The sequence below is a fragment of the Lates calcarifer genome, linkage group LG6 (assembly GCF_001640805.2).
Source record: "Lates calcarifer isolate ASB-BC8 linkage group LG6, TLL_Latcal_v3, whole genome shotgun sequence".
Classification (NCBI taxonomy): domain Eukaryota; kingdom Metazoa; phylum Chordata; class Actinopteri; family Centropomidae; genus Lates; species Lates calcarifer.
The window spans coordinates 22,737,760-22,750,427 of NC_066838.1; the positions used below are offsets into that span (position 1 = coordinate 22,737,760).

Here is a 12,668-nt window from a genome sequence, read left to right on the forward strand (position 1 = left end):
ACTGTCTTCACTTTTATTAGAAGTTGTATGGCCTTGACGTCGCCTATTAATTATCAGTTATATATTATTATGGACTGAATGTTTGTTCTGCTGACATTTTAACCAAACCATTGCAGAGAAGAGTCTAAAGTTAAGGCGAAACCGGACGTTCACAGAAGTGAATCCTCTCGCTTTGCCCGCACTCTGCGCCTGTTTGTAAACATGCGTCAAAAGCACGTGATCCTGTCGACGCATTTCAGGGCAACGTCCAATCAGGAAACGGGGGTGTGTGTGCGAGTGGGCGTGGCCCGATTTGTGTTGCTGTGAAAATGTCGATAGCAAAGGTTTTTCATTAGGGTAGGGGACCACTCTGGATTTGATTATATCCAGGAGGTTGATGGGAGGTTTCGGCAGCGGTGACGGAGTAGAGAGAGTGAAGGACCGGAGGTGTTGCGAAAGAGGCTCTGCCGGTAAGTCACCCCGCCCTTCCAAGAGAAACTATTTATTTACATCTAGTTTCTGCTCCGGTGAATCACATACCATCATCTGTATGGATTTAGGTTACATTACGTCTATGGTGGGCGGTAGGCTGTTTTAGTAACGTTTTGTAACATCCTTCATTTATTATTTTCCTTTGTGATGTTTCTATAATGTTAAGACTTTTCCTGCTTTATTTGTCAAATGTATAATTTCTTATAAAACTGCTAAACGCTCCTCTCTTCTTTAACGCCAATAAGTATTACGAATGACCGTGATTTGATTATTACGAAGTAGTGCGCAGTTTCCAACGTCGTTTCCAACGTTACCCGGAAATAAGCAAGGTATTTTCTCTCAGCTGTTTCCTTATTAAACATGTCTGTGCAGATTTGTGGCTCATTTTCTTCGGAGCCAGTCAGAGGGCAGGATAGCAGGGTGGGATGGAGAGGTGTGCTGGATGCGTGATGCAGGAGGATGTTGCGCACTTCATTTTACCTCAAGATTGAGTGGTCTGTCCATCCATGCGGTACTGCGTAGTGATTTAATTTATGAGGTAGATGTTTTTATTGTCAATTTCTGTATTAGATTTTGTGTTTGTTGTTAACATGAAAGACTTAAATGTATTTGATTCAGCCTTTGATATCTCTTTGTATCAGAATGATCAGTAACAGGATTCTAAGTTTGAGTAAGTTACAGAGGAGGGTAAAATACTTAAAAGTAGTGAACTGTCAGAAAAATAATTCACAAATTGTTGCTGCTACTTTTTGTGAAATGTATTTTATAGGCTAAAATACATTTAGTCTTTGAATTATGTCTGTTTTGCAGTTGTCAGTTTATAGTAATGTTTCCCGATGTGTTTAAAGTCCAATTCCAGTGGAATAATACTGTGTTTAAACTAAAACGTGTAAAGAAATGTAAAATTAGTTACCACTTCATTCAAGAATCTTTTGTTGTGTAAGGGCCTAAAGTTAAAATTATGTAAGATTGTTTTTCCCCATAGTCATTTGCAGAGATATTTTTCCTATAATAAGTTAGTTTTTTGTTTTTTTTAACAAGATAACATATTATTGATTCTCTCTAAAGTCTCATTTTTATGGTTTGAAAACCTAAAGTGCGTGCACCTACTGTGCCAGTGCCTTGACTCAGCTCCATCCATCCATCCAGAGGTTTCTATGTCATACGCACTTTTTATTCCTGATGTAAACAAACCCCCAAAAGCAATACTCTTATTTAACACATGATGGCGTATTTGTGCAGGCTTTTTGTTCAGCTTGTGCTGAACACGAAATAGCAGAAACAGTGTTCTTGGAATGCGTCAGATATTTTATTGAGAAGTGTTGATGCAACACTACAGAGTGAGAGTAAAACAGCAGCTTGCCAATTTAAACAAGCTTGTAAATGTTTCTTCTTTTTTTTCCTTCATTCCTAATAATTTTGTTGACAGAAGGACTGGTACATCATCTGTTGTGCTTTAGGAAAGAATGGCCCAACATCTCTTGACATCAAACCCCCAAACTGACTGCAGTTGTTTTGATGACTGTTTGAGAAAAGCACGGTAAGAGAAAATGTTGTCCATGTTGTGATAGAATGTATCCTGAGGAAATGAATATATTAGATGATATAACAACACAACAGAATGAAGCTTAGAAATGTAAATTGCTGGTCTTCCAGATAAATATTGTTGTTCTTCTTTTCACAGAGGGAAATTAGGTATTGCTTTCAACTTTCTGTGAAAGGTAAGAGCCAGTACACTTAATAGCACAACCAGGAACACATACTGTGGAATGAATGGCAACAGTGCATCTGCCAACTGTTTAAATCAATTATTGTCAAAAAGTAGCTGAATAACAGTTGGCCAGCTTCCTATTTGGCAGTATTTATGTGCAGGGTGTGGCCAGTGGTCAGCAGTCATATACATACATACATACATACAACTAAATAAAATGATAAAGGTTTAAAGTTGCAAAGCATCAAAGTATTGCATTATGTCTGTACAAAGGTCATTTTCTGATTTGCCCAATACTGTGATACCAGAAACCATTGAGCTCATGAGAAACATTTGAATTCACTTTGTAGTATGTTTGACATGTTATGAAATCATTCCTGGGATTTTCTCAGGACCTGCTGAGGGTAAAACTCTGCAAGACTTCTTTTTCCTCACACAGCACACGATGCTGGAACACGAGCTGGTGGCGCCAGAGAGAACCTGTTTGCATTCTTCAGAGCAAAGCAGGTAATAACAGAACATAATTACCCTGTTTAGTCTCAATAAAACACTGTAAAAACAGAATGCCTTTTTTGCTTAAACGTATGTGTGGGTGTATTTAGGATCTCTGCCCATTGTTCCCAATACAGCCAAAAACAATATCAATGGAGCTGACTGGGCACCTTTCCAAGGGAGAGATTAAGGTTTAGGAAGTGGAACAGGCATGGCTGATAGATGACATGGCTAAAATTAACACACTGCCCACTGGATGAGGAGCATAAATAGCAGACAGGAAGGACCAGTACTTGGATGTATCTTTAAAGCTGCAGCGTGTCTCTGTCAGCATAAACACAAACCATTGTCACAGTAAAACTTCCTGTTCTTAGAGGCTACAGGCTGCAGTATGTCGCATAAAGCAAGAATTCCCACTTTATCAACAATGCTGGAACCTGATGGCATTCAGTATACAATACATTAAATGCATCAGTTATATGATATAGTGTGCAAAGTAATACATTTTAAAATGTATTCATATTATTGTAGTTATCTTGCATAGGAAGTACATATAGACTGAAGAGACGATAGACTTCAATCCTCAGATCAATACCCTCGGCATCTACCAGTCTGCTCAGAGCAAACATGCTTTGATCCCTCAGATCCCTTACATTTCCCACATAGCTCAAGGGTGAAAGCTGATTCTTTTACCAATGCTCCCCTTTCTCAGTCCTGTAAGGTGAAGCTGTGGTCTCCGTATCCTCTGGCTCCAGTGGGGAATTAAAGCATCACAAGCTACAAGTGCTTTAGGGAAGAAAATTTACAGCCGCATGAAATGTTCGATGAAAATCTAGACATGTAACTGGAGGATAATGGAAAATTTAAGGCATCAAAATACAAAGAAAACAAAGCCCTTGAATCACCCTATGTAAAACAACAAGGTTTAAGCTGTTCATGAGACTGCACTGCAGCATAGAAAATATTCTCAAAATGTCGTTGACTGCAGTTCAGCACTTGAGCTCAAGCCAACAGTTCTGAAGTTAGGAATAAACATTGTCCCCTGTGGAAGTATTCTTCCAAGTTTTTTCAAAAGTATTAATTATTTAGTCACTTGTTGAATGCACATATAATCATATATCTCTATAACAAATAGGTGTGGTGGTGAGCTGACACAGACAGAAACTTTGGTTACCCTTTGTTAACTAAGACAAAGCTTTCATTTTAGCTTAGCATATAAAGGGGACTTTATGCATCAGAAATGCAGACAGACCTAATAGGCACAGCCTTGTTGAGAACAGACGAGCTCATAAAAGAGACAGAACCAAGATTGTTCCTCTTATTGCCTTGCCGGACATTGTTTACAGTATTTCAGTGGCAACTACACAAACACAAATGAGTTAATTTGACACTGAAAACCTTTAAGACATTATTTTTCTTTGGAGTGACCTTTCCTTAAACTAATTATGGATAGTGTGTGTATGTACTTTAACTTTTTCCTAATTAGAATTATTATAGAATTTGGTCGCTTGTTTTCCTTACTGCTTTCTGTTACATGGTGCTAGAGTTAATAGTATTATCCTGAAGTAGGAAAAGATGGTCACTATAGCTTTACAGTTCAACTGAGAGTGTCGTGTCTAATGGAGTATTCCCTCTTTGTCTCATTTCCGTGTTCTAAGGCAAATGAAATCATTTGACTACTTTCAAAAAGGCCATTGTTAATCTTTAAGTTTTTTTTTTTTTTTGGTTGTTGAACTAAAATGTGTTTTTTTTTTTCTCCTTCCCACAGCCCTGTCGTCCAATTTACATTAGAAATGAAAAATCATCTGATCGAGGTATGTGAACAATCAAACAAAACTGCAAAGGCCCAAATTCTTAAAATAAACTCGTCAATGTTTGACTGAATCAAAACAGACTATTTATAAGACAGGAACAAGGTCCTTTTAAAGATACAGCTACACTCCTGTTTTACTTTTTAATACCATACACTTGTATAAATGTTATACTATCATGTATTAGTTTATAGTATGTGTTGTTAACCTTCTCATTTTACAAGACTCTTGTTTTCTTTAACTGGATAGTAGCTTTACTTAGAATAGATATTAGAGGATGAAACAGTTCTTTGTTTCCTTTGGATGAGGTCTGTGGTAGGAAACACATAGAACTAAAAGTGGAAGTACATGTGGAGGGCCTATTCATGGTAAAGTATCAGACTCAGAGTAGGGTTTTTACAGACGATCACCTCCCACTATGCATTTTTTTCCCAATGTTAGCTCTATTCTGGAAGTAAAAACTAGTAACATTGAATGAGGAACAGAATGCAGTCTGCGTCAGAAATCACTGTATTAACCAATGTGTGAGTATTACAAAAGACTCTGATGAACAATGTAAACACGAGCATCATGTAAATATTCCCCTTGGTGCAGATTCAGAGATAAGTGGAGTCCCTCATTAGACAGTATTTTAAAAGCCAAAAAACCATCTGAGTGCTTATGCAACTGATACATAAGCTGGTGATGTGCCTTTAAAACCAGTGGGTTGTCAGGTGATCGAGGAGGCTCAGTCAGCTCAGCCTCACAGACAGAGGAGCCAGAGTGTGTCTCTAGCCGAGAGCAGAGAGGAGAGCGCCAGAGAGGAGGGCAGCGGAGAGGCAGAGAGACCCAATTATAAGGGGACATGGGGGGAAATGGGGACACAGCAACGTCACAGAGTGGGGGACAGGGAACCATGGTGGTAGGGTCCCTTTAACTGCAGTCTGCTCATGCTGACTTGTCTTGTGTGGCAGCTAGCAAGTGTGTGTCTGGCTCAGCTTGATCAAGAAGCTGTGTTGTGTAGCCACAACAGTGGTATAAAAGCACAGAGAATTAAGTGCTGCGTCACACTCAGGAAGAGGAATAGCGTGATCATGCGCGCATGTGCACGGCTGTGCGTGCCTGCGCACGTACATATGCATTTGTGTAGGGTCTGCTCTGTTTCTGTGAATATGTGATAGTTCGAAGTAGCAGTCTAATAGCAGATCTGCTGTTGCAACAAGATGAAAATAAAGAGTGCGTGTGTTTGAGAGGCAAGCAGAAAGGGAGAGAGAGATACAGAGAGGGAGGGAGAGCAAGTCAGAGAGTGAGAGAGAGAGAGAGATTTTGGATTAGTTGCTACGTCACTTTTTCATGTTGGGAGAAACAGAAGCTGAGATAACAGAAGCCCAGAGTCATCGAGTTTTCCACCTGAAGTGGACACAATGGTTTCGGACAACCTCGGCTTTCTCCTCCTCTTCCTCTTCCTCCTTGGTAGTTTTGATCTGCTCTGCCTGTCGCTACTATATATATGTGTGTGTGTGTGTGTCTGTGTGTGTGCTGTGTAGGTCCTGTGAGCTGGTATCGGGAGTTTCAACATGGATGCTGAAGATGTGACACAGTTTCTCTAGGTCTTGTTATGATAGTATGGTAAGGTGTGTGTGTTGGGTGGGCAGAGATGCGACAAAGGGGTTAACAAAAGAATATTCTGGAGGGTTCTTAATACCACAGCGAAGCTCAGTCAGGAATGTTTTGCCGAGAATTATCGAGGTATTCAAACATCGCTTTTTTGCCACCATCACCACAAGGAATACGGATGATTACATTGGTGTAAATAGGTGAATACAATCATGCATGGTGCCGTATGACCTATTATGAAACAGTATTATATGTTTAATACACCATTATATGGGAGTGTGTACCAATGCAGCCAGGTGGGCAGTACAGCAGCCATTAGATGAAATTACAGGATAAGTTCGTCGTTGAATTCGGCAAAAAGGCTGACTTTTTTTTTTCACCTCCCTACATATGTATATGTATGTATCTGTGTTCGAACTGTTGACTTCTGGCCTACTTGTTGTGGTTAACTCTTGAAGGAGTTGATGGAAAAAGTGAGCGATGGGGTGGGAGAGGCCGGCATGTATGAAGGCAGAGAGTGGTTGGGATACAGCTGTATGTTGCTATCAGACGGCGGATCAGCTCGGTGTCTGCGGCCAGTGGCACTTTTGTCATGTGATTTGTTTTCACCCTCCAGGGCCACTGGGATTTGGCAAAACCCTTCCCAAGACACATTTGTTTCTGCGTAGTTAGGAGAGACAGAGATGGTGACGCAGTCTTTTCTGGGCTGGACTTCTCTTCAACCAGTACACAGCTTGTATCTCTCTCTTTCTTCCGCTATCTGTTTATCTATTTCTCTTCTGGAGAAAGGGAGCAATGGAAAGGGCTAAATGTCATGGCTCAGGCTCAGAGACAGAGGAAAAGAGAGAAGGAGGAGAGAGAGAAAATTAGAAAAAGAGAGGGAGAAAGAGAGAGAAGTTGTTTACCTTGCTCTCTTGGTGACTCGGCTTTGGCTTCTCTCCAGTTCACATGCACTGGACTTCCTAAAGCTGCAGCATCACAGGCCATCGTGCCAAAGCTGGATTCTCATTGGATGGGAGGAGCTCCCCTGACTCCACAAGCTGCACAGCAGTACTTTATTGGCTTAGTGCAAGCAAGCAGCTGGAGTTTCAACATCTGATTGGTGGAGAAGCACTGTTCTCTTATACAAAGATTTTGCAGTTGCAGAAACACTTTCCATGGATACGTGAGCATCATGTATGTTTATATGGATTGATCTGTTGACATATTGTTAATTGTTAAAAAGGTAGCTGGGGATTTTAGAAAGGCGGTAACATGCATTTCCAGTGTGAGTTTAGAGAGCTGGTAAGTGATGAATCGGATAGTTTTCAGCAGTGTTTTTATTGGGAGCATCACTGCCTGTGTTTTTGAGTGTTTATCTTAACAAGCGGACAATAGCATTCGTTGATTTGAGGTGATTTTCATACGTTCGTCATCTAGCCAGTGCTGACATTTCTGTTCGTACCTGTACTCTGTTAGGATGCAGTCAGCATACCTAAGGCCTTATTAACGCAGTGTTTTACAGGTACTGTAATTTCCTAATAACTTCCCCCTGGAAGTGTTCTGGAAAGAACTATGAAATGTGTACTAACGGCATGGAAAATAGAGGCAACGAGGAATTTCATTAAAAAAGCTGCTAAAATCTTATCTAATCTAATCTTAAATTTCATGTCTTTGCATGTGACCTGTTCACTGACCAAAAGAGTCTCTAGGCTGCACTAGTGATTAATCGTAACTAATTAGTTGGAAATGTACCGATTACCGAGTTCCCATTTTTCTAAGAATGAATTCCAAATTAAATGGCCCCTTCCAGGATCCTTTCTATGAATTTACAACAACCGATCACTTCCTCTCTAAGAAATTTTAGGAGACTAATGGACCTGTAAAATAAAGTTTTACAGAGGCCTTTCTGTTCACACTGCTCACACACATCAGTAAGCGAGAGCTGCTCAGCATCTTCTGCATAGCATGCCTGCCTGGCACTCCCTGATACCTTTTGTGTTTGTGTTGACTGTGGTGACCACATGAAGGCTTTAAATCCCTAGATAAGAAAGAGGTTCTCTCATTCTCCTGGCAGGAAGTCCAGCGTCCACAAGATGCTACATTTCTTAGATGATGCAAGAGCGTGTGTGGCTGCCCGTGGTCTGCATTGCAGCTCCTGCTCCCACAGTCAGCGTCTCTCTCTCTCTCGCTCTCTCGCCCTCTCTTCTAAATGTGCTGATGGTATAACAAACTGTACACTAAGGCTGCGTATTTATTTTTCCTTTGTAAAGATGAAAGCGTAAAGAGGAAGATTCTTAGCATCAGCACTGACGCTGGTACTGTCCCAGTCACCTCACCACTATAGGGGGGTTATTCCATATGAATGAGTTAAGACTATGGTTAGCCTACTTGCCTGTGTAGTCTACACATCAGGCATAAAGGTGACACACAGTCAGAAACAGAAGTACACTGTTCCAGCTTCCCTCCAGACAGCTGAGTCGTTTTTTTTTGTTTTTGTTTTGTTTTTTACAAGAAGTTGTATTTTAACCTGTAGTATTTTGTAGATGTGCTGAAATGTACAACTGTCAGTTATCAAATTGCTTATCATGCATATTTCACTGCAGTTTACTCACTCAGCCATTTACTGTTGGTATTTAAATTCCTAAAAAAAAAAGAAGATCTTCACCCTTATGGGTTTCCCCAGGGTGCTTCACAGTTTCATCCTGATGTTGCTGACCATTCTCTGAAGGCCTCCTGTCCCTTTAAATCTTTTATAAGCATTACACAACAGGTCCAGTGGCACACAAGCAACAAACAGCCCGAAAAAGAAAACTGACGGGGTTGGGTTGAGCCAGCCAGGCGAAGGAACCAGACACCTACGAATAGACAGTCCCTCTGATCAGAGCCGTCACTGTGGCTACCATGCAAACACACACACACACACACATACATTGCCTTACACACCCTCACACACAAACGTCTCCAACAAAAAAATGGATTGTAAAAGCCGTGGGGATTTTGTCCTTCCTCTTATTGTGAAAATCAAAGTGAATCGCATCTGATGTTTTGAGGCTGGGGCTAGGCTTCCCTGATTTGGCTTTTAATCAGTTTCAAGACAAGTAGTATTTGTGGGAGTTGTCATTGTAAACATGAAGAAATTAAGGCAGACTGTGTGTAGGTGCATGTGTTCTGCAGGGACAGGGGCTTTAAGCAAGACACTGAATTATCAGTTGTCCCTTCGCCTGCCTGCAAACAGTAAAAACAACAGGAGAAAAAAGGTTATTAGAAATGGCTGGGTAGTCTTGTACTTTGAAGCACTTGGCAACAAGTCAGTGAACTGGCCACTACCTGTCCTTGCCCCACCCTCTCAGTGTATTGTTGCTGCGTGCCTGCGTCATGGCTCTCATTGCTAGCGATTGACTGCCACTTCCTTGCTTTTCCCCTGTAGTGGCTGGAGAGCAACGCGCTATCATCCTCACTATTCTACCAAGCAACAGAGAGGAGAGGACTCGTCCAGGTCTGTCTGCATATAGCTGCAGGTGAGCCTGTATGTTGAAGACATACAGTGACAGTGTTTTCTGTGTCTGTTCTTGTTTGGCCCTTCACACATCCGTGAGGCTTGGATCGAGTATCAGATCAGTCGTGTAGGCGTGTTAGAGAGAAATAGTTTGAGAGAGAGAGGTGTGTTCTGGTGCTTTCTCAGTGGTTTTCCATTTCATTTCTCTCTCCCTCACTCTCTCTTCACCTGCTTTCCTCCTCTTTGCTTTCTGGCCTGATCCAGGGCAGTGAATCAAACTTCTTTCTGGGCATGAGCCTGAGAGGCTAAACCACCCCAGAGTACATTACATTTAAGGCCCCCAGTCTCAAAGATGCTGCCAGGGTTCCCTGGACCCTCGAGAACAAGGTAGAGATGGACAACATCATTGAGACCATACTGTGCCTATTACTAATTCACTGATCAGTGTAATAGAGAACAATGAGGCATTGTTTAAAAAAATTAATTGTTCTATTTGCAAATGGCCTCCGGATGAACTGAGATTTAAGACAGCAATGCCTCGAACAGATTGTATCTCTTCAGAGTCCTCTCACAGATCTTATTTGAGTCAACTTTCGACGACTGAAAGAAGGAACCAGTGTAGCAGTCTATTGTGATGAAATGTCATGCATATTTGTGTAATGTTATTGTGGGTGTTTAATTAATGAATAATTCACATCTGTGAACAGAGCATGCAATGGATTACTTGCAGTTATGTATTCCATAAGAGACATCTTTCTCTTTTTGGATGCCTCCAAGTAACTCTAAAATTTTTACTTTACCGTTTCAGGTCAGCAGTGGTAAAGTGAAGTACAGCACTTTATTATTATTGCCACGCAACAGTGTTGATAGTAATTGTAGTTGATGGTAATGGTAGCTCACTTCTTGTGCAATGACAAGCAATAGACGTCTTACTGCTAATACTTAATAGTAATTACTTAAACGTCAACCAGCACTTGTAAATCATCTCAATATATGGATTTAACTTTAGTGGAAGGGACTCATGTGCCTAGACCACGAGCATTGCAGAGTGTTTTAATGTCTCCTCACAACTGCCATAACACATTTTACCCTCTTGAAAATAATAATTCCAAACATAAAAGCACTTGTTTGTGTTGCAGACACCTAAATCTGGGCTGTCCCCTAGTTTACTGCCATATCAGTAACAGCTTCACATCTACAGTATCTTTCTTAGGCTCTTTGTTAATTACAGTACATACGGATATCAAGCTACATGTGTATCTGCTGCTGCATCTGAGCCAATCTTTTGTTCTCTCAAATCTTTTTGTTTCAATTACTCTAACAAATGTTTCTTGAATCCCCCACTGGGATTCCTGCTCATACCACATCCACTGTAATAGAGAATCACTACTATTTGTCGCCAAGTACTGATTTTACTAATTATTTTCCACTATTTGCTACTTACATTACCTTCATTTTCCTCTATTTTCTAGATTCAAGGGTGCTACATGCCACAGAAGGAACCCTTTTGGCAGAAGTGCCCCCCTTGGAAGCTGGTTTCAGATGGTGGCTTAGAGTATTGTCACCTATCTAGCACCATTTGAAATCAGTGTTCTTGGGGTGGGAGGTGTATCTCACTGACCAGCAACAAGCAGTCGTGTGTCTAAAGAGGTGTTCAGTGATACAGGTAAAATAATGAGTCAACTTCACCTGAAAGGTATCACTCCCTGAAGTGCCACTCAGTGGGCTACAAACCACCAGTCCACAGTGATGTTTTAACAGCTCAAGCTCTTTGTCCTCTCTCCAAGGTTGACCGATTTCTTTTGGTGTTCAGAGTCTGCTTTTGTTTCTAGCACCATTTGAAATCGGTTACAGTGAAGGACAGATCTCGTCTTACCTTGAGGAGGATTTTGCAACTAAGCTGTGCTCTTTATTTTACTGATTGTGCAATGACTACAGTGAGGTTTTGTCATGTCACTGTTTGAAATCATGCAAAAATTACTCTCACATTGGTCACTAACACCTTTGGGAATTAGTTCAACAATTCAGGATCTCTCATTGATTGATTTTTGCAGGGGAGGAAGAAATATTCTGATCCTTTACTTGAGTAAAAGTAACAATACTACAGTGTAAAAAAATACAAAATAAATACTCTATACATAATCAGTAAAAGTCCTCTATTTTACAGTAAAAGTATACAGTATAGCAAAATGCATTGTTTTGCATGTAATATCTACATAGTAATGCAACAGTATTACTAAGGTAGTTAAATAAAAAGCACAATATTTGCATCTGAAACATAGTGATATAAGTATAGAGAGGCATAGAATGAAAATAATTCAGTACAAGTACTGAGTCATCAAAGTTGCTGATAGGTACTCTATGTTAGTAATTGTAGTTGTGCCTTATTAGTTAGTCCAGTCTGTGTCAAATCCACAAGGTGGCACTGTAAAATATTACATCAGAGGAATTTTTGATTAGTCTTTGTCCCCACAGCAGGTACTTAAATCATGTTTACGGTGGCAAGTGTTATAAATAATTTAATATTTTAATTTTTAAAAATTTTAATTTGCTCAAAATGTTGGAAATATCAGGGACTTACAGTAAAAAATAAATAAATCACGCTCACAAGTTTAAAGTCTATAGATATTAAAAAAGTGAATATTCTATTGCTCTGTATTAAATCTATAGTTAAGGATGCTGATTACAGCTGCATATTATACAGTACAGTACACCTGTACGCTGTGTATCACATAGTTGTAACTGTTATGTGACTAAAAGTATATATCTCTATCACAGATCTCTTTTCTACAAAAACTAGATATGGAATTACGTGTGATACAATAGTTTTGTTTTTTTTTTTTAAATCTTGAATATTAAGAGCACAACCATTGTCTGTTTTTCTCTGTATTCTTATAGGCTCTATTCTTACTCACTGCATTAGAACATGCATAGTATAGAGAAATATATGGAACAAAAGAATATATGTGAATGAACTGGCTTCATTAACTTTTAAAACTCCATAGCTTGAGAGCAGATTCCTAAATGTGGGTCAAACAAGAGTTTGTCATCATAAGCAAAGCTTGTGTACAAATTGTGCATATGCACATTAAAAGTATATTTAAAAACA

General features: G+C 40.0%; 1 long non-coding RNA gene across 3 annotated transcripts; it reads left to right on the top strand.

Annotated features, from left to right (window-relative positions):
* The first annotated feature begins 267 nt into the window (after positions 1–267).
* Positions 268–12,668, top strand: LOC108888038 (uncharacterized). Of its 3 annotated transcripts, none has more exons than XR_007813446.1 (8): positions 268–563; positions 844–1,009; positions 1,901–2,011; positions 2,156–2,192; positions 2,622–2,689; positions 4,443–4,488; positions 9,491–9,581; positions 11,032–12,668. It is a non-coding gene; the product is annotated as an uncharacterized LOC108888038 (long non-coding RNA). The 3 variants fall into 3 exon arrangements; XR_001961775.1 differs by having other exon boundaries at positions 268–449; positions 2,575–2,689; XR_001961753.1 differs by having other exon boundaries at positions 268–449.